Source organism: Chelonia mydas, chromosome 1 (genome assembly GCF_015237465.2).
Source record: "Chelonia mydas isolate rCheMyd1 chromosome 1, rCheMyd1.pri.v2, whole genome shotgun sequence".
In the NCBI taxonomy this organism is placed as follows: domain Eukaryota; kingdom Metazoa; phylum Chordata; order Testudines; family Cheloniidae; genus Chelonia; species Chelonia mydas.
Window position 1 is genome coordinate 154393606 of NC_057849.1, and position 23600 is coordinate 154417205.

A 23600-nucleotide genomic window follows, 5' to 3' on the forward strand; every position below is an offset into this window, starting at 1 on the left:
GCATCATGCCCTTGGGCAGGAGAGCCTGTGTTTAAGTCAGCCCTGACTACATGATGAGCCCCATCTGAGGGGAATCACGCACTGCTAGGTTAAAAGGCAGCAGGAAGGGCTAAGGGCATTGAGAGAGTGATTGAGACTACCAGACAGAGGTGAAAGCTCTCCAGGCAAAAACAAAAGGAGTATTTGTGGCACCTTAGAGACTAACCAATTTATTTGAGCATAAACTTTCGTGAGCTACAGCTCACTTCATCGGATGCATACTGTGGAAAGTGTAGAAGATCTTTTTATACACACAAAGCATGAAAAAATACCTCCCCCAATCCCACTCTCCTGCTGGTAATAGCTTATCTAAAGTGATCACTCTCCTTACAATATGTATGATAATCAAGTTGGGCCATTTCCAGCACAAATCCAGGTTAGTGTTCTTGACGGCAGGATCCTGGCCACTATGGATGTAGAAGCCCTCTACACCAACATTCCACACAAAGATGGACTACAAGCCATCAAGAACACTATCCCCGATAATGTCACGGCTAACCTGGTGGCTGAACTTTGTGACTTTGTCCTTACCCATAACTATTTCACATTTGGGGACAATGTATACCTTCAAATCAGCGGCACTGCTATGGGTACGCGTATGGCCCCACAGTATGGAAAATTTTTATGGCTGACTTAGAACAACGCTTCCTCAGCTCTCGTCCCCTAATGCCCCTACTCTACTTGCGCTATATTGATGACATCTTCATCATCTGGACCCATGGTAAAGAAGCCCTTGAGGAATTCTACCATGATTTCAACAATTTCCATCCCACCATCAACCTCAGCCTGGTCCAGTCCACACAAGAGATCCACTTACTGGACACTACAGTGCTAATAAACAATGGTCACATAAACACCACCCGATACCGGAAACCTACTGACCGCTATTCCTACCTACATGCCTCCAGCTTTCACCCTGACCACACCACACGATCCATCGTCTACAGCCAAGCTCTGCAATACAACCGCATTTGTTCCAACCCCTCAGACAGAGACAAACACCTACAAGATCTCTATCAAGCATTCTTACAACTACAATACCCACCTGCGGAAGTGAAGAAACAGATTGATAGAGCCAGAAGAGTTCCCAGAAGTCACCTACTACAGGACAGGCCTAACAAAGAAAATAACAGAACGCCACTAGCCATCACCTTCATGCCCCGCTGCCATGTACATTGGTCAAACTGGACAGTCTCTACATAAAAGAATAAATGGACACAAATCAGATGTCAAGAATTATAACATTCATAAACCAGTCGTAGAACACTTCAATCTCTCTGGTCACGCGATTACAGACATGAAAGTTGCGATATTACAACAAAAAAACTTCAAATCCAGACTCCAGCGAGAGACTGCTGAAGTGGAATTCATTTGCAAATTGGATACAATTAACTTAGGCTTGAATAGAGACTGGGAGTGGCTAAGTCATTATGCAAGGTAACCTATTTCCCCTTGTTTTTTCCTACTCCCCCCCGCCCCAGACGTTCTTGTTAGACCCTGGATTTGTGCTGGAAATGGCCCACCTTGATTATCATACACATTGTAAGGAGAGTGATCACATAAGATAAGCTATTACCAACAGGAGAGTGGGTTGGGGGGGGGGGGAGGGGGGAGAAAACCTGGATTTGTGCTGGAAATGGCCCAATTTGATTATCATACACATTGTAAGGAGAGTGATCACTTTAGATAAGCTATTACCAGCAGGAGAGTGGGGTGGGGGGAGGTATTTTTTCATGCTTTGTGTGTATAAAAAGATCTTCTACACTTTCCATAGTATGCATCCGATGAAGTGAGCTGTAGCTCACGAAAGCTTATGCTCAAATAAATTGGTTAGTCTCTAAGGTGCCACAAGTACTCCTTTTCTTTTTGCGAATACAGACTAACACGGCTGTTACTCTGAAACCTCTCCAGGCAGTGAGGCCTGGCAGAGACCGACACCAGCCCCTCAGAGAGGAGTGGGCTGTGCACAGCTGAAACCTGAAACTGGGGCAAAGAATGTATACGTTTGTGTTTTGTTTTCAAAGACTTGGTACTGAACTAGGGTTGGGGCCTGGAGGGCCCATGGACACCTGAGGAATAAATAAACAGGATCCCTTCTGGGGATAGCTTGAATAACTGAAATGGCCCACCTTGATTATCACTACAAAAGGTCCCCCCCTCCCCCCGCTCTCCTGCTGGTAATAGCTCACCTTATCTGATCACTCTTGTTACAGTGTGTATGGTAACACCCATTGTTTCATGTTCTCTCTATATATAAAATCTCCCCACTGTATTTTCCACTGAATGCATCCGATGAAGTGAGCTGTAGCTCATGAAAGCTTATGCTCAAATAAATTTGTTACTCTAAGGTGCCACAAGTACCCCTTTTCTTTTTTTGGTGAACTGTGAGTTTTTAAAGGGCCCCTGAAGAGACAGACTGATCACAGAGGCTGGGTGCCATATGGCAACTTTTATCCACAAGGGGGCACTTATGAGGCAGTAAGTGGCCACACAACTACAATCCCTAATCGAACTTTTCCCTTGTTCCTCCCCATTTGTTTAATATCTCATCTACTTAGGAAACAAAATTTTCTCTATAGGAAAGTGAAAGACAGGTGTTTAGTCCTTAATTCATTAACACCCCCCCCACACACACACAAATTCCTCTCTTTTTCTTTTCTTCACCTTCATCGCTGTTTTTAAGTTGTTTCCATATAAACTCATTAACATCACTTTCCATCTGACCCACTTAGAGATTTGCGTCACTAGTGATGTCTGAGCAGTGAGCAATCTCTTGTTTCCCCTGCATTGTCCTGTTTTTGTTAAGGGGTTTGCTGCATGTGTTTTTGGCTGTGCTGCAAGTGTGTGTGTGTATGTGTGTGCGCATAGCTCTGCAGGAGTTGTCTAAAATTAACTGCAGAGCACTTTTTTGTCAACACCTAATAGGTCCTTCGCATCTCTAGATTCTCTGATCTGGTGAGTCTATGATTCCATAGAAATTCCCTCTCTGCACAGTTTAACAATGCTGCTTTTTTTAGACTGACAACCTGTAATACTGGTGGTGCTGTAGAGAAGTGATAAAGGTAACATTTCACTTTGCCAGTCAGCAACTGCCTCTTAGGATAACTTAGGGTCTGGGGAGGGAGAAAAGAGGGAAAAACACAAAGCAGAATGCGCAACTGTTAGCTGTGATGACGTCCATAGTCACATAATCTCTCCTGAGCTATGTTTCAAGTGGGATTGGATGACAGGGTTTGAGAAAAATAAGAACCAGCCCTGGAGAGAGGTTAAAGTCCTATTAATACAGTCCATCAGTCCTCCTTATTTGCAGAACTTTCAACACATTTCAAACCCTCAAAGCCAGAGTACTATTATGGAAATTGCAAAAGAAAATTAAAATATTTTGAAGCACAGACGAGCAGTGAAAGATGACAGTTGGACGTGTAGTTTTATTTGTGAGAATGGCATCATGATATTCTATATTCATTGTGTCTGACTGATTTCTGAATGTATTTAGTTTGCAAGTATAAAAAGTTGGGGGAGAGAAGATTTTCTTTTGCTGCTAGCCCTGTGTGCTCGGCTCTGACAGGCAAACTGAGATCTTTCCATTTCCTACATGATAACCACCAATAAAAGATCTACAGACCAAATTAAACTCTCAGTTACATCCATGCAAGTGTAGTATCTTCCAGTTATGCCTTCCATTACATCTGTGCAAACCCACAGAATTCTAATGGGTTTACCCAGGTGTCACTGAGGGCTAAATTTGCTCAACAGAACTTTTATTACTGGCCATGAGGAATAAGGGGCCCAAGCTGACTTTGCAGGGTTGATAGCTATTTAAGAAAAAAGAATAGGAGGACTTGTGGCACCTTAGAGACTAACCAATTTATTTGAGCATACGCTTTCGTGAGCTACAGCTCACTTCATCGGATGCATGCGGTGAAGTGAGCTGTAGCTCACGAAAGCTCATGCTCAAATAAATTGGTTAGTCTCTAAGGTGCCACAAGTCCTCCTTTTCTTTTTGCGAATACAGACTAACACGGCTGTTACTCTGAAACCAGCTATTTAAGAACGTATCTTTTATTATTTTTACTTGGAAACTAAACACCTTTGCTATGGAAACCACGAATTGGTAAATAAACACGGAACTCTCCTATGCAATTTTCCAGGTATAACCCCACCCTAAAGGTCTAATCCTGCAGCCCTTGCTCATATGAGTAACCCTAGGCTTCAGTGGAACTGCTCATGTCAGGAAGTGGCTCACAAGCTATATTGATATTATATTATAAAAGGTTTGTTAGTACTTTTTTATGATTGCTGTAAAATGAACAATATACTGTACGTGCTGATGGAACTGTAAGCAAGAGAACAAGCTGTCGGTAGAGGAATGGACCGTTTAGTGTTTTAAAGGGAGCAGTTTAAATGCTGCATTTGCTTATTGTGTCTTACTGAAAATGTTGTATATGCTATCTCTCTGCTGTGAGGCCATTTCTTGATACTCATCTGGGCCTTGTCAGTGCTAATGGCTGGAGAAACACTGATCCACTTGAGGCTCGGGTGTAAAAGAGCAGTTGCACGGGGAGCCTGTAGGATGTTGATTCTGAATGAGCATGATATTTGACCTGTTAATGGATAGTAGAAGAGGTTCCTCAGGGCAGGCAGAAGAGGCATTTTGAATTAGGTGTAATGTATCCTTCACGTGTTGCTATAAATTGGCTCTGGGTGCACCCTTAAGTCTCTGCTTAGTATACTTGTTTCAGACATCGTCTCTCTCTGCTTCTGGGCAAAAGGGCAGAACTGAGTGGAAGAACTGGAAATAGGGGGCAAATATTGCGTTTTTTCATCTGGTAGACTTTAGATGTGCATTCCGCCTTCTTTCTGGCTAGATTTCAGTTCTGTGTGTTATAAGAGTTATTTGTGTGTAATGAGAATGTACATGGTTGTAAATTTCTGTTAATTTGTTCTAGAACATGTCCAAAACACATCATTTCCCTTCTTCATGGGGAGAGAGAGAGCATGAAGTCCACACACCATCTGCAGTAGTGGCTTATGGAATGCAAAAGCCATAGATAATTGCCAAGTTTTTGATTAGATCATACCTATTGTGACAAAGTTCCTGCTCTACCTTGGTGGGTCTTGCGCTTATTGGCGGATTTGCTCACCTTGAAGCTTCACGGCAGCCCTCAGCTTGGCCGTTTTTCTGAACCCACAGTCCAGATCGTCGACTCCTGTGTCTGAGCAGGAGTTGGGAGGATTTGGGGGGAACCCGGGCCCGCCCTCTACTCCGGGTTCCAGCCCAGGGCCCTGTGGAATGCAGCTGTCTAGAGTGCCTCCTGGAACAGCTGTGCGACAGCGACAACTCCCTGGGCTACTTCCCCATGGCCTCCTCCCAACACCTTCTTTATCTTCACCATAGGACCTTCCTCCTGGTGTCTGATAATGCTTGTACACCTCCGTCCTCCAACAGTCTGTGTTCTCACTCTCAGCTCCTAGTGCCTCTTGCTCCCAGCTCCTCACACGAACACCACAAACTGAAGTGAGCTCCTTTTTAAAACCCAGGTGCCCTGATTAACCCTCCTTAATTGATTCTAGCAGCTTCTTGATTGGCTGCAGGTGTTCTAATCAGTCTGTCTGTCTTAATTGTCTCCAGAAGGTTCCTGATTGTTCTGGAACCTTCCCTGTTACCTTACCCAGGGAAAAGGGACCTACTTAGCCTGGGGCTAATATATCTGCCTTCTATTACTCTCCTATAGCCACCTGTCCTGACCCTGTCACACTATGTTCATGTTAAATTTCTAGAGTCACAGAAATGTAGGGCTGGAAAGGTCCTCAAGAGGTCATCTAATCCATCCCCCCCCCACTGAGGGAGGATTAAGTATGAGTAATTAATTTAGTGAGATTAGGCCCTGATTCTCCTCTCACTTACACCATTGTCAATCAGGAGTCACTTCTCTAAAGTCAATGGACTCAAACCTTAGTTGCTCTGGATCTGAAACATGGCAGATATGAGAAGGTGGTAAAAGTGACTTTAAGCTATGCCAACTATGTCCTGCCAGAGTGATTCCGAGCAGGCTGTTTAGGGCATCTAAAAGTCCTGTTTGCAGCCAGAATGGGCAAAGGAGATTTAGTGTGAGCCATGAAACAAAGGCATTACATTGATATGAGTAAGAGGAGAATCTGATCCATATTGTCTGAGTAAGGATGGAGTAAAAGAAGCTGGGTTAGGACATCAGGATATGGCCTGGTGAATCTGGTGCTTCAATACAAGATCAATTGCTTTTACTGGTCATAAATCAGGTCTCCACCCTCACAGAGGCCTTACCTACGCAGTCACTTTGCTTCCCATCTCCCCTGGGAACCCCCGTGGTTCTGTGGCAGTGCAGCTTCAGTGGAGCCATGCTACTGGGACTGGCTGGAGCTGCCCCAGAATCCCCTGTGTGGGACTCCATGGAAAAGACAATACAGCTTCACATTGCATTAGTTTCTCTTCACAAGGCTGGAGGAGAGAAAATTTGTGTCACCACGTCCCTGCTCTTGGCCTGCCTATTCCTACCACTAGCCCAGTGGTTCTCAACCAGGGGTACGTGTTTCCCGGGGGTACACAGAGGTCTTCCAGGGGGTACCTCAACTCAGCTAGATATTGGCCTAGTTTTACAACAAGCTACATAAAAAGCACTAGTGACGTCAGTACACACTAAAATTTCATACAGACAATGACTTGTTTATATTGCTCTATATACTATACACTCAAATGTAAGTAGGATATTTATATTCCAATTGAATTATTTTATAATTATATGGTTAAAAATGAGAAAGTAAGCAATTTGTCAGTACTAGTGGGCTGTGACACTTCTTTATTTTTGTGTCTGATTTGGTAAGCGAGTAGTTTTTAAGTGAGGAGAAACTTGGGGGTACGCAAGTCGAATCAGACTCCTGAAAGGGGTACAGTAGTCTGGAAAGGTTGAGAGCCACTGCCCTAGCCCACCCAATCTCAGCTTTTTCCACCTGTGTGGACACCAAGCTCACAGAGAGCCCTTGGTGATGGGAAGAGGCAGACAGTGCCCTGGAGGCAGCTGGTCTTCCTCTCCTGCATGGGAAGTTGGAGGGCCAGGGGAGAGAAGGAAGGTCTGTACCCAGGTGTGGAACAGGATGGATGAAGCAAGCCACTGTAATTATTATTATCATCATTGAGGAAACTGAATCAGCCCCTGAATCCAAACCCTGCCCTCTCACAAAACTTGGGGGAAATTTGGACCCTGATCTGAACATTTGTAGCTTCGACCCCTCTGTAATCTTTATTAAACTGGTCAATGTATTTTGATAAAAAGGGTCTTTCTCCCTAATTTCAATCTCTTGGCTTTATTTTAGGGCTAGGAAGATTAATATTCACTAGCATTAGGTAAGAGAGATTTACAAACATATATTTATCACTTATCAGTGAAAAAGGCACATAGGTCATAAATGACCACTAGCCTGATACAAAACTCAAGGGAGTACCCTCCTTTAAATGTGAGGAGAATGAACAAATGAACTAATAAAGTAATGCTATAAATAAGGCTGTGAGTCTGTCACGGAGGTCACAGATTCAGTGACTTTCTGGGAACTCCATGACTTCTGCAGCCGGCAGGTGCTACTGACCCCAGGGCTGCCCGAGCAGCTCGGGCAACCCTGGGGCCAGCCACACCACCCCCACCACCACCCCAGCAGCGGTGGCAGTCCCAGGCTGGCGGGGCCACCTCCCACCACCAGCAGCGCCGGCGGTGGTCTTGGGCTGCTCCCCACCAGCAGTGGCTGCAGCGGTGCCGGGCTGCACGCCCCTCCCCACTGAGCACCAATAGGTGCCCTGGAGCTCCTCCCCCAGCACCAGTGGGTGCCCCAGAGACCCCCTCCCAGTACCAGCAGGTGTCCTGGAGTCCCCCCCCAGCGCCAGCGGGGGCCCCAGAGCTCCTCCTCCAGAGCAGCACTTGCTCTCCTGGAGCCCCCCAGAACACCCAAGATTTAGTCAGGACTATATAGTACAAGTCATGAACAGGTCAAGGGGCCATGAATGCTGCATAAAACAGAATTCAGCACAAGGCTCCTGTCATGGGCTGGCTGGCCCTTTGATGCAAGCTGGGCTCAACCTTGCCCATGACTTAGCAGCTATCCCTCAAGTCTCACTGAGGAGCTGCCCATGGGCGGTAGGTAGCATAGGCTGGGGGAGGCTGTGCCTCCCCAAACAACCAGGCGTGGTGCCACCCCCAGGCCCCTGCTTCCGCTCTTCTGCCCAGCTCCAGGGGCTGGGGCAGCACCAGTGCTGCCCTCCCTCCCTGCATTCTGAGGTTGTGGGTGGGCTAGCCTGGGGCGGGGGCTGGTGGCCGCGGTTGGGGGGCTCTGGGATCTGGGGGGGGGTGGAAGAGGCGGGGCTTCAGGCAGAAGGTGCTGCCCATGGAGCTGCCTACAGATGGACTAATTAGTGATCCCAGCTGGGTGTATTAGAAACTGACCCCTGCTGTGGTGGTAAAGCAGGGACAGAACTACTTACACAGAGCTAGGAACTCACTAGAGGGAGGAATGAGCGGACTTCTCCTCTGGGAAGAGCCTGAGGAAGGCAGGCTGAGAGTCTCATAGAGTGTGTCTATACTGAAAGTAGACACCCATTGCTGGCAGACTTGGGCTCGGGCTAAAGGGCTGTTTAACTGAGGTGTAGATACTCAGGTTGCAGCTCAAACTCTGGGACTCCCACCTTGCAGGGTTCTAGACCTAGGCTGCAGCATGAGCCTGAATGTCACCCTACAATTAAACAGACCCTTAGGCCGAGCCCCATGAGCCGGAGTCAACTGGCATGGGCCAGCAGCAGGTTTTTAATTGCAGTGTAGATGTGCCCATAGAAAGCAGAGTACAATCCTGTGCGGGAGCTCTGAGATAGGACCTATGCGGATAAGGGAATAGAAGAGAAGCCCAGCAGTGGCAGAAGAGCTAGTAGTTATAAGAGAAGTTTTGCAGCAGGAAGATACCTAAGGAGAGCTGTCAGAATCCCTGGAGAAGGGCGGCAGTAGGGGAAGCCTGCTGGAGAGGTATTAAGGTGAGAAGAGCTCTGCAGGCACCAGGAGAAGAGGCCAATGAACTTTGGTGGAGCCCAAGAGGGACTAGGGGCTTGTAGTTACTTCAGAAGGGCTTTGAACTTCACACAACTTGGCTGGAGGACTGAGCCACAGAAGACCTGGAACCAAAGGGAAGTGGCCTGCAGGAAGTGCTCGAGCAGAAGATACCAGTGACATCACACAGGGACCCAAGGGGGCGCTCCCAGAGTGAGTGTAGCCCACCAGAGCTCTTTAGTTTGTTGTTTCCCTTGTTTCTAAGCAAACTTTTTGCAGAAGCTTGTAGAGAGCCTTTGGTTCTGATCTTATTCTGTAATAGTTGCAAGTATATTCCAGAGAAGACTTTCTTGACTGTGTTAATTTTTTCTAGTCACTCTTCTATACTCATGCTAATGTTAAAGTTCTTTATTACACCCACGCTGGAACATCTGGCAATGGATGGTCTTCTGGTGAATGTCTGCTGTAGTTTAAGAAAAAAACGTGGTCAGCAATCTAGCACAGTGTTTATTAGTTCAAATTAATTCTTGATGTAACTCCTTTAAAAGCCAATGTGATTACACCAGGGATATATTATGTCTATGGTGAGGCCACACCGCCTTGAGAGAGGAGAATTCATAATACGGGAGATGTGAGAGTTCCTACCCAAAAGCCTGTGTAGTTGGGCGATTTTTAAGAAAATCCAACTATTTTCCTTCTGTGATTCTTTCTATAGCTCAAACCAATAAATGCATGCTTCAAAAGAATTCAAAGTTTCAGTAAAGCTAGGCAATGGTGACATAATGGGATTTGGGCAGGAGACCTAAACAGTGAGATTGTTGATTAGCAATAGTGACTCTCTTTAAAAAAAATCTGACAGTGGATCACGGTATTAGGGGCTGGACACACAAAACTGCTGTTTTCAGCACTCTAAAAAGTTGGGTAGCTGGAACTGCAAAGTAGATGCAAAAATATTGCCTTTCAGGTGCGAGATGCTCCAGGAAAATGTTCAGTACAAACGTGTGTGTGTGTGTGTGTGTGTGTTTAAACATACAAAAATTACAATTTCAGGTTTCCCCAGACATTTGGATAAAAATATTCTCCTTACAGATTTTCACACCTTGAATTTCTCACTGAAAACACTCTTATGGAGATGTTGCGGTCATTTCCATATTACAGAGGGATGTTCATGTTTCATGTTCAGAAGCAACCCTTTTTTGTGGCAGTAAGCAGCTGTATGCTAATTTCCTGAATTCAAACAGGGACACTGGAAATTTAAGTAGGGTATTAGCATTTATTACAATACATTATTTGCACTGGATCTGTTGAAGTTTCTAGTGTTGAATCTTTGTGTGTATAAGAAGAAATTATTGAGCATTAATAACTGGGGGCTCAATCCTACACCGTTGAAGTCAATGGGAGTTTTGTCACAGAATTTTATCGGAGGGGGCTCAGACCCTAAGCGGATAGCGGAAGTAGGTAATATTGAAAGATGCTGGCACCCAGTGTGCTTTGTATCAGAATTGTATTATATGTGAGGCCCTCTTTTTTTTTTTGGTTTGTTTAAAGTTTCCCTGGAATTTATCGCTGATCGTTACAAAAATTAAGGGTGAAAATCAGTGCCCAAAATTAATTTTGTTTTTCTGGGTAAGTATCAGGGCTAATATTCAAGGAGGGGAGGACAGGGAGAAAAGCAACAAATAGAGGAAAAAAAAGAGGACGGAAAGTAAAAGCGGTTTAATGCCAGGGGAGTCCAGACACAGCTCGCTTCTCCGGAAGGAGAGATCGTGGCTCTGTAATTTGGCCAGCCCAGGTTACGGAGCCGCCATCACTCCCTCTGGAGCAGACCTGGAAGAGGTGGAGGAGACAAGGGTGCCATCTCTTCATGCTGCCTCCTCCACTTCTTCCGCTTCTGGACCTGCTCCGGAAGGAGAAGTGGCAGCTCAGTTTCCTGGGCCACCCAGGTTCCCGAGCTGCCATCGCTCCTTCAAGAGCAAGGAGCCAGGTCTGGGGAGTTCGGGGCTTCTTTTTTGTACTTGAATGTTCCAAAATTTGGGTGAAAATTGGTTAAAAACCAAATAATAGCTTTTGTAAAACCCAGGCCTTAATTATATAGTATAGGCCCTGATTCTGCACCTGGATCCATTCAGGCAGACCCCCTGCATCCAAGCAGAGACTGGGGCTCTGTACAGACTTAGGTGTCCAACTGTAAGCTTCCTGGGCCCAGATCTGTCTTTTCTTGTTTGTACCAATGCCAAACACACTGACCACACAGTAAACATAATAATAAATAATAACACTGTATGTTAGTGCCATGGTTGCCTTTATAACATTGGCTAGCAGGATTCCTTCAAGATATTTTTCATAGTGTTCTAAATTTTATAATAATTCTTCTGATGTCTGAAAATAAATGAAATCTGTTATCTGTTTCCTTCCATTGAACACACTGGTTTGTTTCTGAGTGCTGGCATACTCCTTCCCCTCTCCCCCCCTCCCAAAAAAAAGAAAAGAAAAAGATTTATTGAAGCACATTTAATGAGGATGAAAGGTGCCATCATAAAAATGGCCATACTGGGTCAGACCAAAGGTCCATCTAGCCCAGTATCCTGTCTACCGACAGTGGCCAGTGCCAAGTGCCCCAGAGGGAATGAACAGAACAGGTAATGATCTAATGATCTATTTCCAGTCGCCCATTCCCAGCTTCTGGCAAACAAGCTAGGGACACCCTCCCTGCCCATCCTGGCTAATAGCCATTGCTGGACCTATCCTCCATGAACTTATCTAATTCTTTTTGGAACCCCATCTTTGGAATCCTCTGTTTATCCACAGAACAAGTCAAGTGACAGTGCAAGTTTTCCTACATTATTCTTCCATTTGTACTCCTCCCTGGGCAAGAGAGATGGCCCCTAGGGAGGAGAGTGTAACCGACTCTCCATGACCATTTAGGGTAGGCCTATGCTAGAAGAAAGATGTGTGATAAGATGGGCAAAGGATGTACTAGTTCTACCTCAATTTAGCTAGTTCAGATGAACTGTAGGCAACCCGCTAAATCCAGGTGAAAACTACAACTTGCCCTATTTACACTTTTCCAGTACAGTTATATCTGTATACTATAGCATATTATATTAGCTATTAAGTTGTAGAAACACCCTTTTTTCTTAGGGTAGACACCCCTTAGTCCTCTGAGACTTCCAAAGAGGATGTAAATTAATGCTATTTCAGGTGGTTTTGTCGTGTGCACACATTGGTATCCTAAGAAACTCTATTGAGAACATTAACTTGTTTTTTATAGGCTGATAAATAGCTATCAGATTGTAATGAATTTCACTCAATCTTAGCTGAAGTGAAGTTAAGTTAATAGCATATAGGTGAAAGACTGTATAGCCAGTGGCCACTCTCCTGTGCCATCCAGTCCCCGCCTTCCCATCTTATTTGGGAAGGTGGAGGTGGGGAGGAAGAACAATTGCACAGACCAGTCTTTGAACACATGGGTAGAAGGGTGGGGAAATAGCATTGTAGTTCAAATTCTGGCTCTGTAAGTTTAAACTGGTTTCAGAGTAACAGCCGTGTTAGTCTGTATTCACAAAAAGAAAAGGAGTACTTGTGGCACCTTAGAGACTAACCAATTTATTTGAGCATAAGCTTTCGTGAGCTACAGCTCACTTCATCGGATGCATACTGTGGAAAGTGTAGCTCACGAAAGCTTATGCTCAAATAAATTGGTTAGTCTCTAAGGTGCCACAAGTACTCCTTTTCTTTTTAAGTTTAAACTGTCCCCTGATGAGACATCATTCGTCAGACACAAAGAATGGAATAGGCTAGTGGCAAGGTTGGAATCTCTGGAGAACTGCGAATAAAGAGAATAAATGCCATATATCTAAGTGAACAAACAAGTGAGTAATTTGCATAATTTTGAATAAGCCAATATGAAATAAGTTGTCTGGGGAAAGTGGCTGGCATGAAAAAGAACTTACCATGGCTTCTTGATAGATTTTTTCCCTCCCTGTCAGCAGTGATATTACTCTACAATCTGCAGAAGTTTGGCAGAGATTTCTCTTTTCACATTTCATTTCTCTTGCCCCCTTGTTGTAAATGTTACGGTCAGGTACCCTTGCAAACACAAAACAGGGTCTTTAAAAAACCAAACAAAAACAAAAAGGTTATGAGAGGTTTGGCCCTACTTCACACCTTAATTTGGCAAAGCTGCCATTGACTCTCAATTGCCTGAGTAAGTACCATAGGATCAAGAGCCAGAACATGCTCCAGGATCCATGCAGAAGTGGAGAGTCATCTTCACTGGAATGTCATCCCTTCTTGTGACTCCATGGTCTGCAGGACTGGGTTCTGTATAGCAGCTGTAGGTGGCCTGGGTCAGAGAGTAGCTGGGCCTGGTTAGGGAGGGAAATGGTAGGTGGGAGCAGGATGTATCATGCCCTTTTCTGCCTCCAGCCTTGAAGAGATTATCTGGAGCCCCTTTCCTGTATATGGGTGGCCTCTTCCAGTGAAGAAGGCTTAAATCTTCTCGTATCAAGTGGCGCTGGATTCTGCCATGATTGAAGTATCCTACAGCCTCACCAGAGGCCTGTAGAAATTCTTCCTGTTTTAATCTGTATGCTTCAACCCAAGTTTTTTGTCATTGGCACTCAAGTTTCCTTCTCTCTTCAAGGAAGGACCACTGGGATTTGTGTGGGCAACAGCGAGGAGGGGGCTATCTGAGATCTAGGGTGTCAGTGGTAGTAACTAGTGCATGTGGACAAAATGACTTATTAGCGATGCAACTCCTCAGCCTGTTGGGAGGCTTTTGCTTTCCTGAAGCATATTGAGGTCCATGAGCCTTCCTGTTGCCTGAATGGGGGAAAAGCTCAGACTGCTGACAGAATGAGGAGGTTGTCTAAGATAGGGCCATACCGTGTTATATTCTCTGTGATGACATTTAGTGTGAAGAGCAGGCTGAAGATGTGGCTGGCTGTGTGGGATGGACCAGAGATAACACGAAAGAGTCCTAACATGGAGAAAGAGGAAATGTGTTTGGGCGTTTTACATCCGAGGCCTTGTCAACATGGCTGGAAAGAGGAATCTTAGGGATATCACCGCTATTGCTGATAGCATCTCAAACAGCTCCTTTGTGAAACTGCCGTCTTCTGCCTCTATAAATGAGTAGAAAGCCCACATTGGCTTTAGTGCTGGCTCTGGTTTCATGTGTAAAATGGAGTAGTTTGAAGGATTTGTTATTTCCTGGGGTGCCACTTCCACACTGAGTTGGAATGACAATATGAATGCTCCGGTCCACACCTGCCTTGTGGTGTGTTGAATAACCTTGGGCAGGGGGGCAGTGAGAGACAACGTGGGCCAACACAAGGTTTGCAGAATTCTCGGTGATCCAGTCTTGATCTGGAGCTCATCAGCAGTGAGGGCTGGTGTGGTCTGATGCCCACTGGTCATAGAACTAGTGTCCATCAACATTGGTTTGAGTTCCCAGGGGCTTCTTGCATTTGTTTTGTTCTTGTGTACAAATGATGTTCAGGTGCAGTGAATAGATAATAAGCATCTGGATTTAAACTTCCTTAGTCCGTATGGCCTCTTTCTGTTAGGACTGGCCCATCTGAGTACTGGGACTGCTCCTAATGGACTTGATCCACTCTCCACTGAAGTCAATTGAAAGTTTCCCATTGACTTCAATGTGGTTTGGATCAAGCCCACTGTGTGCTAGATGTCGAGCATCTGGAAGGTATGTTCAACACTAATCTTCTGGATCTGCAATATCTAGGACCTGAATAGAAATAGTTCAGCAGGAATTCTGAGGAATGTTCTGTTCTTATTTATTATTCAAAAGTCCTGCGCTGATTAGGGCAGGTGGCAGGATGTTTCAGCATGAGATAGGGTTTTTTAATCTTGTAGAGGAATCAAGCTTGTTAGTCATCCACTCTAGGCAAGACAGATGATCAGGTCTCATGTGACAGACACAAAATTTGAAAATCGTATGCACAAATACATACATTCGTAATACACGTGTAACTTGCCTCCCTTGATTTCAGTGGTGGAAACCTCTCTTGAGAGATGAGTTAATGTTCTAGTCTCCATCAAACCAGGAGATGCACGCACTGCATGATCAGAGGGCAGATCCAGGAAACTGTAGGTACTGCAGCTGATCCTGTCCTCTCAGACCAGTTTGCTAGTTAGCAGGCTGCTGCCATCAGCAGACTCAAATATGGAGCAGCTTAGGAGTCGGCATCAAAGAGCAAAGCTGAAAATTGAATTAAGACTTATTAAAAAGGGCCACTGGAAAGGCTGCAGAGCAGCCCTGTGTACAGCACACGGAACAGCACATCTAATGACAGCCCATACAAAACGTACTGGGTGACTGAGAAACGTGTCAAAACACAAACATTCTGTGTTTTCCTGCAATTGTCTGGTTTTGGGGGCAAAACTTTCCCCAAAAGTGCAGTAACCCAGATCATGACCCTGGCTAACCAGCCAGGTCTGGCTCTTTGCAAAGTTCATTATGTGGAATCAAAGGTCAAACAACACAGAAAAGGCACTACTAGTATTTATATCAGAAATAAGGGACAGATGAGTGAGGCAATAAGAGAAAAGCTTTACTTAACCAAATGTCAGTAACAGCATGAAAGTTCTTCAAGATACAGATGCCAGACCCAGGGATGAAAATTGTTCTCCTCCCTCTTCCCCCACCCTCCAAAAAACCCCACAGCTACACAAGGGCTGTGGGAATTAGCTAATGAACATGTGTACCAACTACATTACTTACTAAAATGTACAACGGGGGGTGCCCCCAGAAATTTTTCATGTGGTAAGCAGGGATTCCAGCCTAAAGCTTCTTCACCGACAAAACTCCCGCCTGGAGCAAGGAAACAAAATGGAGTCACCCACCAAAACCCATGATGAGGCCCTAGGCAAAACTTCCTCATGTCCGCCCCTCCCACCTTGGGCTCCCTGTCGCCCTTCAGCTGACCCATGCAATCACTCACCCTAGCTCCCCATACTTCTTGCAGGTCTTGAGGCTGTTGCTGCGTGAGTCCTGCAGGCAAAGCAGAGGGGACATGGGCTGCTGGAAGTGGGGTGAGGCCGGACAGGAGCAGGAGCCAGCCTGCTGCAGGAGCCAGCCCTGTGGCAGTGGTGAGGAGCAGCAGTGCTGGCCAACCCGCTGTCCATTCAGGTATGGCCTCTCTGTCATGATGTGGGGGTCGAACAAAATTGAGTGAGTGGCCTTGTGAACTGGCACATAGTGCTCAGGCAGGGTTACTACCAGGTTACTAAAAAACCCGACAACCCCCTCTACAAGGCAAGCCTGCCGCAACTCCAACCACAAGACAACTTGGCAACACCCTTCCCTTCAACAGTCACTTATAGTGACTCAGATCCTCTCTCAGAAACACACACAGTGTGACTGTGTGGTGCTGGGCAGACAGCTGCTGTATTTTCAACAGTTTTGATCTGTTATCGTTTAAATTGCAGAAGTGGGAACACTGCAGCATCCTTACCCAGACACAGAAACTTTTAACATTAGATATCCCAGTGTATTGTGACAATAATGCAAATCTTTAGACCCACACCCAAAAAAATTGAGATTAAATTATTTTTCTGGCAACTGGCAAATCCATACAAAAACTGGAAAGGGCAGTCAAATACTGGCCAGGTGGTAACCCTATGCTCAGGTCATGACAGGGGGGTCATGGGACCAAACCTGAACAATGCTGCAAACACCCCACCCCACCCCACCGTGCACCAGGTCGCAATGCCACTCACTCAGTTTTGGCCCCAGACCCCTCCTCCCCCATGATGGAGAGGCCATTGTGTCAAACCTGAATGGGCAGTGGGGCTGCCAGCACTGCTCCTCCTCACTGCTGCCCTGTCACAGCCAGGGCTTGGGTGGTCAGGCCTGGTGGTCAGGGCCGGTGCCAGAGTCCAGGGGCCTAGGCTGGATGTCAGAAACTGGGCTGGAGCCTGAGAGTGGCAGCCTGAGTTCAGGACCCCAGCAACAGAGTCAGAATTCAAAGGGCAAAGCCAGAGACAGAGTTCAAGTGCTAAAGCTGGAGTCAGAGCCCAAGTACAAAAACCAGGTGTCAAAAGGTGGACTCAGAGTCCCAATACCAAAGTCACGGGGCAAAGCCAGAGTCTAAATACTGAAGCCAAGGGTTGGGCCTGGAGTTAGAGTTCCAGGGTGGAAGCTGGGGTTGGGGGCCCAAGAGTGAGCCAAGATGCATCTGTCGCTCTGGATGGTGAGGGGTCCTCCTCATTGCACAGGCGCTTCTGAAACTCCTCCTGGGCTTAAATAGGGTCCCTGGACTAATCAGGGGCCATGAGGTAAGCGGTCAGTCCAGCCTTCTGAGGTGGCACTCTCCATGGTGTTTGTCTCTATATGGTAATGCATGCAGCTCTCCCGTGGCTGCTGGGTAGACAGCGGCATGGAGACATTGGCTGGCTCTCAGAACCAGGAGCTAGTCCCAACCCTGCAGAACCTTACCCTGCCATGGAGCCAGCTCTGACCCTGCCAATGGTATGGACAATATGTGTGGCTGTGGGTGCTACTGATACACAAATCCCATGTTGTTAATTTATTATTTATTTTATTTTATAATTTAGAGATGGGGCCAAACTAGAACATCAGGTCTCAACTTCAGCCTGAATTTTGGGAAAGTTCCCATCCAGATCTAAATAGTAGATTCTCTGATAGCTGTGATGAGTGCAGTGTAAATACCCAGACAGATAGACTAGATAGCCAATCTTGATGATAACTTCTAACACAATGGCAGAGAAAATAAATAAATTCCAGTGACACAGGCTCAAAGACAAAATCAATTTGTAACCAAACATTCGTTATAAGCATTCGTTACAGACATGTCATGGGGAATGGGGAAGTGCTTTCCTTGGGCTGAAAATTTTGGTGGAGACCTCTGCATCATAGGGGTTGACAAACTGCTACCAGATGAGGTACTTTCTAGGGTGGAGTAAAAGTTTTTTAGTGAATAGTAAATTCACTAAGAAATGCATTTTTCAGGACACTGAAACTATTTGCAAATTTTGGTCAAATTCAGCAAATAGTTTCAGCTGAAAAAAACTGGAGAAAATGGAAATTTGTTTTGATATTTAAAAATAAAAATGTCAACAATCTGAAGCAAAAAAATTTATTTTGACAATTTCAAAATGAAACATTTTTACTTTTAATTTTAAAACAGCTTTATTTGAAATGTGTTAATTAGGGGGGGGGGGGAAGTGGAAAAACCTCCAAAAAGCAACCTGAAATGAAACAAAAACCACATAATTTTGAATCAAGCAAAATGTTTTCTTTGACTCAAAACTTCTTTTGGTGAGAAAAAACAAACCAAACCTCAATTTCAGTTTGAACTGAACAGATTCTTTTTTCTTCTGATTTCTCAGTTTCCCAAACCAAACAATCCATTATTCCCTCAGTGCTAGTCCTTTCACTAACAAGAAACACCTGCTCAGTATTAAGCCTACTGTATCTGGGGCTAGGTTTAAGTGCTAATTATTAATTCCAGGAGCCTTGTACTGGTTTTGAAGGATGTAAGAAGAGCTTGTCTCTTACCTGATTATCTTCCTAACAGGGAATACATTTATGTATGTGCTAAAAGACCACACACACAACAAATACATTGGAAAGAGTGTTCCACAGTGAATTATTCCTGACAGTTTTTACCAAAAATGTCACATCAAAATATGGGCTGACTGTATGTAATGAGGAAGCTGCCTGTTGCAGCATAATATTAAAGGCTTCACAGTATTGTGTACTTAGGGCTGTAAGAGGCTTGCACAGATGTTGCCACAAAAGCAATTTAGTGCCCTAGGTTTTCAACACTGAATAATTAGAATGGATCAAAACACTAGATTATACAGTGAAACAGGAAAAGTACTTGGGTGCGGCGCATTGAGGCATTTTGCCACGTGCCTGTCAGTGAAGGGAAAGGCATGTGTCACATGCTTTTTGACTGTGGTAAATCACCTGGACTGTTACACCTGTAATCTGTTATAGAATGGCAGTCTAGGTAGCATAATGCGTCCCAAAAGCATGTGTATTACGCACCTCTGATATCACATCATGATGGGTTTTGTGCCTTCTTCTGATTTTCCTGGAACTGGCTATTGTTAGAGGATGGATACGAGACTATGTAGGTCTGTTCTGGTGTGGCATTTTCTGTGCGTATCCAGTACAGAATGCAATCTGAGTTCCCCGTGAGTTCACCTTATTTATTCTCCCTGTGGACATTTTAGCACACAGAAGAGGAGCGGATTATCTATAGGCATCACTCTTATAAAGACAAATAAGGCTGTATGACTTCTGGAACTCACTCAGTAGAGCTCATTGGGTACTGAACTGCTAATCTGTGCAACTCTCACTCACTGGTTTAGCAAAGGCTGAGCATAATTGCGAGGTTATTCCAGTTTTGTAATACACTCTGCTGGATAATGAGTGGAGTGGCACCAACATCTGCAGTTTGAAGTCCTGGCTACTCTGTGGAGTGGGGAGAAGGTGTCGGTGCTCTTGTTGGGCAGGAAGGGCAGGGGAGAGGTGTGGGACACAAAGGCGAAATGGAGAAGAAAATAATTTTTTAAAATTCCCATTTGTGGCTCAGTTTTATGCAATGGGTTTTGAAATTATGGGTCTGTTGTGCAGCTGTTTGTACAGACCTAGCTTCATGGTTGCCAATCAAGCTGTTTACTTACTCCATTGCTCTTAAGTCTGAACGAGTAGCTCTAGTAAACATCCAGCCCTGAGAATAGCATTTGGGTCTGGTGTGTGACTGTTCGGTTTGTGAATATATTTGTAGTGTGCAGAGAGGCTAAGATGTAGGGTATAATGGAGACAGCAAATATTTCTTAACCTTTCTAGCATGAAGTTTCTTTTCTTCTGCTTTGTTTCACTTCTTCCCATCCCCTCCAATCCCCTCCCACACTGTTTTCTTTCCCTGCAGTTCTGACACATACCACAGCCTGGCTGTCACTTGCATAAAGCAGCAAAGCTGAAATACAATAGAAAGGTCATAACACTGTACAGCCTCACCAACAGTCTTTCTTTAATAACCCAAAAGGAGAACTCTCATTCAGATAATGTATCCTCAGCACCATAATGTAAGGTATATATGGAATCAATCTTCCTAATATGGGGTTCAGTTCTGCAAGGTGTTCAGATCCCCTGCTCCTAAAGACTTTCAGTGGGAGTGACATCATTCAGGAGGCAGCTCTGAGCGTGGGGTTCACAGATATTAACTTTTACATCTGTTTCAATGAGAACTAGAGAATGTGATGGGTTATTTTTGAAACGCCGTTCCCTAGCGATTATGGTATCCATTGTGCAAAACACGAGCACTCAAGATGTTGCATTGAGCTCTCGTTGAAGGCATTCCTGCAGAATAACCTATGTCTTCCAACCACTATTGGCCAAACATCACTTAAAATCTCTAGTCTGGTGTGCCCTTGCCCTAATTGGCAGGGAGTGTCTATAGTTACTTGATGCACTGAGAAAATCCAGTGCAGTCAATTGTTTCTAGCTACAATCAGGTTTATTACCAGGCTCAGAATCAGATGGCCAGCAGTGGCACAGAATCAAACAGTATAAGTCTATTAAATCAAATTGGACTTTACATGGAACTACAGCTGGGTACATGGCAACTCTCTCCACCTAGTGTTCTGATTGTGTTATTCCTTCCCCCCCCCACACACACCTTACAAAACAAGTATCTGAAACATCCTGGATGGGAAGCTTTGTAGAATTTGTTGGGTTCACAGGGAGTGTTTGCATGGGAGTGAGAGGGCTGGGAGAGCAGAGTGTGGCTGCTGAGAGTGGCTCAAGTTGAGGGTGCTTTGACAGCTGGCAGGAGCTTTGTCACGAGGGAGCGCAGGAGACTTTGGCAGTGAAGTGCCTCCCAATCCATTACCCTCTTCTCACGAGGGTGCCGGGGGGGAGGATTTGGGGAAGTGGGGTGGGCAGTCTGAGGCTTGTGAGAGAAGTAGAGCTGGGACAGCAGGGAGAGGAATTCTGATTGGAAGGGTGTGCCGCTTGGAGTTGGTGGGTGAGTAACAATTTTGGTAATAGAGAAGTAGGATCAGGTTGAGAGCACTGGTCACTTGTGGGTGTGTCTGCTCTCACCTTTCCCCTACCCCACTAGCCCCGCCTCCTTAGGACCTTGACTCTTTCTTGCCCTGCCCATTGCAACGTTCTCCCGGTCTTAAACTTGGAGCTCAGCTGGATCTGGCATCCAGATAAGATGTTGATGAGCTCTGTAGAAATGGCTCTAAATAAATCTGTGCTGGGCCCCACTGCAGCCCTTCCCAGTGGATTGTCTGGTGTCTTGACACATAATGGAGTCTTGGGCACGCCACATCCACGTCTCATGCACAGGGCTTGGCAACCACAGGAATTAAATGGGAAAATTCCACATTAGAAACCACCACAGATGTGCCTGAGTGGAGTCCTAGCTTCATCCTGCCTGTGATGGGGGCTTTTGACTGGGAGACAGATGGCTGTGCATGGGGAAAGTGACCAACAATGAAAGAAAATGGAACAATTAAATTACTTTATAGTTTGCTGGAACAGATCAGGACATTTACAATAAAATAATACATAGGTCTTATAAGTGCTTTTCACCAGTAGATCTCAAAGCACTTTGCAAAGGATTTCAGTATCACTATCCCCATTTTACTTATGGGGAAACTGAGGCACAGTGACTTGCCCAGGCTCATGCAGCAGTAGCAGAGCTGGGAATAGAGCCCAGGCCTCCTGAATTCCACTCCCATGCTGTAGGCCACTCTGCCTTCCCAGTTCAAATCCTGTCCCCGTTTCTCTTTTTATCTAAATAAAACAAGCATAACCCTAAAAACATGGACAAAGTTTCCATGTCTGTGCCCCACAAAGCTCTTGCACCATCTGTAAATGATGAGCTCTGGGACTTCCCATGAATCAGTCTTGCAAAATCCATTGCTGTAAACTATTTGGCTGCTAAATAATAAACCAAAATAAATTTTTCTGTCTTGTCTTTCTGCCCCCTAGAACTAGAAAAATGCATCCTTCCTTTTCAAACAAATAACAAGCACTGTGAGAGATGTGACAGTCCTTCTAGACTGGGGTTTTCTTCTTTGTTTCAATTTCCATTTTGCCTCCCAAATCAGGTCTATTCAAAAATGTTCCATGTTTCAGTAATACCATTGTCCTATTTTTCAGTGTATTACAGTATTCGGTTTTATCGGCAAGCACCTTTTTCTTTTTGGTGCTCATTGCAATGAACGGCAAGATAAAGGTTTTTAAAAACCCGCATTGCTAATGTAGCCTGAATGATTCAAGAGCCCTGCCTTTGCAGGGCCTTACTGACGTAACTGGCAGGAGAAAATTACGCAGGCACCTGCTGAGGGCCAGAACTGACTTCACTCTCATCAGCCAAGTCTTAGCTCCTGAAGGAGCTGCTGCTGAGGCCTTGGGTTAAAATAGACCTGGAGAAAAGCTAGACATGAATGCCAGATTTTTTTTTAAAAAGGAGAACTCCTTGCAGCCTGGTCACAGGTTTTGTGTATGCCTTTATAAAAATAAAAATGAAGCAGACAGGCTGTAATTGGAATCCTTTTCCTAGTATTTATCAGTCCAAAACAGCCTCTTCCTAAAGCTTCGCAGTACTCTGGAAGCACAGACGTAACCTAACCAGATGATTCCCTGAGAACACTGTATGTTCTTTTCAGTTCTTGTTGTAATGAGACTGTAGGACTAGCAGTACAGTCCTCTAGAGGATCAGAGTGCTGTTAAAAGAGATCCTACTGATAATTTTTGTAAGTGTTTTAAGTCAAAAGCTGTCAAGCCTGTAATTCATGGATTTCTGATCATCACTCAGCCATTTTCTTTCAGAAAATCTAAGTGATACTGGAATTCTTGCAGCAAATTCTGGTTTTCAGCAAAGCATAACTGAAATCCAAATAATGAGATCATATTTAACAAGACAGTTTTAGGCTTCCAATAAACTGTTCCACTGGTGTTGCATAATAAAATAATTTTGTAGTTAGCAGTAGCTCTGGGCCGGGCCTGACCCGGACTCTTGCTCAGGGAAATTACCCAGTGAAATCAGGGGGGAGTTTGGCCAGTAGCAAGAGTGCAGAATCAGGCCCTTTGTTACACAGATAATGTGATGTATGTATTTTCTTAACACTGTTACATAAATAACCATTGTTTTTAGGGCCAGACTGTGAGCGGGCCTTGACTGGCAGTGGAGGGGACAGTAAGAAGCGGCCCCAAGCTTACATGGCTGCTCAACGGTAGCAGTAATAGTAATCCTGCACTCCCTGTGTGCTGGGACAGCTCACCCCAGCTCCTCTCAGGTACCAATGTTGCTGGAAGAAGGTGGGCAGGAGATGGGGCCTTGGCCCTACAGTCCCTCTGCCCCAGCCTGTGGAGTATGGCTGGCCTGCCAAAGGAGACATTCTGCATCAGCCTGAATACTGGTGCTTGCCATGTGCACGGAGCAGTGTCAGGGACTGTTTGCCTACCTGATGTATGGTTTCTACCTC

The 23600-nt window shown here is 45.1% G+C and overlaps 1 long non-coding RNA gene across 2 annotated transcripts; it reads right to left on the reverse strand.

Moving 5' to 3' along the window:
- Window positions 1-6849: 6849 nt before the first annotated feature.
- LOC119566720 lies at window positions 6850-16360 on the reverse strand. 2 transcript variants are annotated; one of them, XR_005225986.2, is made up of 4 exons: window positions 16064-16360; window positions 15844-15933; window positions 13052-15321; window positions 6850-9561 (listed from the first exon to the last, which is right to left on the reverse strand). It is a non-coding gene; the product is annotated as an uncharacterized LOC119566720 (long non-coding RNA). The 2 variants fall into 2 exon arrangements; XR_006287927.1 differs by lacking the exon at window positions 6850-9561 and having other exon boundaries at window positions 12779-13208; window positions 13314-15321.
- Window positions 16361-23600: the final 7240 nt, after the last annotated feature.